The following is a 4438-nucleotide window of genomic DNA, read 5'->3' as shown; positions in this document are numbered from 1 at the left end:
CGCTGCTCTCTTTCGGCTTTGAGAAGAAGGAGGGAGCAGCGGAGATTCTCGAGGACAAAGCAACAGATGGCGAAGTGGGGAAACTGCCCCCGTTTCCCCTGCTTATAAAGAGGGAGGGGGCGGACGTTTCGCCCCTCCGAATAAAGAACCCCCCACGATCTCTCCCACGATGCCGCATTCAGCGCGTGCCGTTGGGGGAGAGCACGGTGGGTACAGAGCAAGATTCGGCGTTACTCGGGCCGCGCGTGCCCGTGCCCTGTTTTGGGCCTGGCCCAACAGCGCTCTGCACCGTGTGTGGCCCAGGCCCGGGGGCTCCTGTCGGTGTACTAGAATAGGGGTACCCTAGTACCCCGAACTTGTGCACGGGCAGTAGCAGCGCCCCGCGGCAAGGGCTTGCCGGGTGACCGCCAAGATACTCCGTGGCTCCTTTGGAGCCATTCAAGAACCAAGTGTTCAAGTCAAGAAGAAAAGACCCCGGCAAGAGGAGCTTGCCGGGAAGGCCAACCGAGGCATTTCAAGGAACTTGCCGCGACGCGCCACGTGTCCCAGCAAGGCCCGGCGAGCGACAAGCTTCCGGGTGCGACAAGACCACGACCGCGGCAAGACGCTTGCCGGGGCAAGCGGCCACTCTGCTACCACGCTCCAGCGCATCCACCAATGTGTCGTCCTGGGGGCCTCTCCAGGCACGCGTGGCGGAAGGCTGTGCAGCCAGCGGTAAGCGGTGGCATGCGACGCTGACAAGATCGCCGTCGTGGCGGACGGTGGTGCCTCTAACGGTCCTTTTCTGCAATGTTTAGGCGACACAGACGGGCATTTAATGCCCTTGTCCCCTGCCGTCAGGGTTAGGTAGAGTACACTGTACAAGCAACTGTACCAACTACCTCTCTTTTTACATTTGTACCCTTCTCTATGTTGCCACCTGTCGGTGACCCCTTGCGCGTATAAAACGAGGCCCATGCGCAACGTAGAGGGGGTTCGGAACTTTCGGTTCAGTTCGACTAGCTCAGAAGGCTCGAATCATCTCGAAGCCAGCAAAACACTTAGCTCTCTAGAGCAAGAACATAACAGAATCAGACAAGCAGCAGTAGGAGTGTTATCTCTCCGGAGAGCTCCGAAGCTGGGTAAACTGCTCGTGTGCTCCGCCTCGATCCGCTCTTCGTGCGACCTCCGCCCCCCGCCGAACCGAAAGGGGCTCCGGTCCCATAGCGGTTCGTGGGTCAGTTTCCCCCGACAGTGTTCGATACCCTTTCTTGTCCAATACAGGAGCAATAAAAATGAGATATTACTGACTACTATTGGAAATAGGGTTTTCTATTTATGTGCCTATTCTTCCTTAGTTGTGCTCAATTTTCCCCCACCCATCTCAGTGTGCTCACTTTTTCCCTCTTCCACTCACCCGCACCTCACAAAAGTCTGATACGTCTCCAACGTATCTATAATTTCTGATTGTTCCATGTTGTTATACTATCATTCTTAGATGTTTCACAATCATTTTATAGCAACTTTCTATCATTTTTTGGGACTAACCTATTGACATAGTGCCAAGTGCCGGTTGTTGTTTTTTGCTTGTTTTTCAAACAAAGTCCAAATGTAGTGGAACTTTTTGTGGATTTTTTCTGGACCAGAAGACACATGTTGGGCTAAAAAAAGTACCTGAGGGGAGCTCCGAGGGGAGTACAACCCACCTGGGCGTGCCTGGGGGCCCTGGCATGCCCAGGTGGGTTGTGCCCACCTCAGCCGCCTCTCGCACTGTCTCTTTGCTCTATAAATACCCCAATATTCCAGAAACCCTAGGGGAGTCGACAAAGCACAATTCCAGCTGCCGCAAGTTCCAGAACCACCAGATTCGGTCTATACACCATAACAGAGGGGTTCATCATCTTCATTGGTGCCTCTCCGATGATGCGTGAGTAGTTCATTGTAGACCTATGAGTCTGTAGTTAGTAGCTACATGACTTCCTCTCTCTCTCTCTTTTGATTCTCAATACAATTGTCTCTGGGAGATCTATTTGATGTAACTCTTTTTGCGGTGTGTTTGTTGGGATTCGATGAACTTTGAGTTTATGATCGGATCTATGTTTTTATCCGTGAAAGTTATTTGAGTCTTTTGATCTCTTATATGCATGATTACTTATAGCCCTGTATTTCTTCTTTGAATCTTTAGTTTAGTTAGGCCGACTAGATCGATTTTTCTTGCCATGGGAAGAGGTGCTTTGTGATGGGTTCGATCTTACGGTGCTTGATCCAAGTGACAGAAGGGGAACTGACACGTATGTATCATTGCTATTAAGGATAACAAGATCTTGTCTACATCATGTCATCATTCTTATTGCATTACTCCGTTTCTCCATGAACTTAATACACTAGATGCATGCTGGATAGCGGTCGATGTGTGGAGTAATAGTAGTAGATGCAGGTAGGAGTCGGTCTACTAATCTTGGATGTGATGCCAATATAATGATCATTACCTGGATATCGTCATGATTATTTGAAGTTTTATCAATTGCCCAACAGTAATTTGTTTACCCACCATATGCTATTTTTCTCGAGAGAAGCCACTAGTGAAATCTATGGCCCTCGGGTATCTTCTTAATCATATTTGCCTTCGAGATCTATTTTTATTTGATTTTATTTTCAGATCTATTAATCCAGAAACACAAAAATACCTTGCTGAATTTTATTTTATATTATTTGCATCTATCAATTTATTACAACTTTCTCCCGTCCACATGCGAATTTCTGGAGTCGTTACCCGAAAGGGATTGACAACCCATTTAACACGTCGGGTTGTAAGTATTTTGTTCTTTATGTGCAGGTACCGTTTACGTAGTGTTGCTTGGTTCGATAACCTTGGTCTCAGCACTGAGGGGAATACCTACCGTTACTGTGCTGCATCATCCCTTCCTGTTTGGGGAAATACTGACGTAGTTCAAGCCGCATCAAAAAGAATTTCTAGCGGCATTGCCGGGGAGGATCAAGTCAAGATAGTCTGCCGGCAACTCGCCAATTTCTGGTGTTGTTGCCAGGGAGACATCATCAACATCTACCAGGTTCCTAATCACATATCTCATCTCCTTGCAATTTACATTATTTGTCATTTGCCTCTTGTTTTCCTCTCCCCCAATTCACAAAAATTTGCCGTTTTGTTTGTCCTATTTTACGTTCGCTGTTTTTCTTATCAGATCTGTTTTTCTTGAAAACTTGGATAAGAAGATGCATAATTTTTCTACTAAATTTGGGTCAAAAGTAGGAGAAGTGTTTAAGTCATTAAAAGAAAAGTTGACCATAATTCATGAACGAACTGAAGAAAGCCCGTCTTGGATTCATAAACTGGAAGAGATCTTTAGTAATCTAAGTACGGCTTTTACTTCTGCCAAAACTATTGAAAAAACTCCGTTAAAAATTGGCAAGATTACTCAAGCCACTAAAAACAAGGGTGCAACTTCCAATAGCAACAGAGAAGATCTTAAGATGATTAGTATTCACCCGTATTTGTTGAAGTTATAAGAGACCCTTTGTGCAAGAATGAGTTCCTTAAACTTGTTCCTAGGAGTATTGTCATTAAAAATTTGTATGCTAAATCCTTGAAGAATTCCTAGTGTTTGATTGAAGAGTTGGAAACTGAAGATGACAACACTTAGATCTTCGCATTATGCCTAGCTAGGGGCATAAAACAATAGCGCTCGTTGGGAGGCAACCCAACTTGTATATTTTTGCCTTTTGGTTTTCTTGCTATTTTCAATAAAATACCCAATTATGCCTATTTTTAGATTTTTTTGTGGTTTAAATTAGTGTTTGTGCCAAGCAAAGCCTTTGGGATAATTTGGGTGATAGTTGATTCGATCTTGTTGAAAAACAGAAACTTTTGCGCTCAGAAAAATAATTTTCATAAATCACAAAAACGTCATTTTGCTCTAAATTATTTAGACAAGATTGATATACAAATTTCTCACGTTATCCTAATTGTTTTAGAATTTTTGAGTTATAGAAGTATACAAAGTTCCCTGATTAGTACAGACTATTCTGTTTTTGACAGATTCTGTTTTCGTTGCGTTATGTGCTTGTTTTGATGATTCTATGGTTTCCTTTGAAGACTTTTTGCCATGAAAAATTTAAAATACAGTAGATATAATACAATAACAAAATATGAATTGGTTTGCAACAATACTTAAAGTAGTGATTTGCTTTCTTATACTAACGGATCTCACGAATGTTTTGTTGAGTTTTGTGCGATTGAAGTTTTCAAGTTTTGGGTGATATTGCGATGGATGATCGAATAAGAATTAGCACAAGGCTAAGCTTGGGGATGCCCAAGGAACCCCAAGATAATATTCAAGAAGTATCAAGCAACTAAGCTTGGGGATTCCCCCGAGTGGCATCCCCTCTTTCTTCTAACAACCATCGGTATTTTACTTGAAACTGTATTTTTATTCGTCAC

The sequence above is a fragment of the Triticum dicoccoides genome, chromosome 1B (genome assembly GCF_002162155.2).
Source record: "Triticum dicoccoides isolate Atlit2015 ecotype Zavitan chromosome 1B, WEW_v2.0, whole genome shotgun sequence".
Classification (NCBI taxonomy): Eukaryota; Viridiplantae; Streptophyta; class Magnoliopsida; order Poales; family Poaceae; genus Triticum; species Triticum dicoccoides.
Note: the sequence above shows the minus strand (reverse complement) of the source record.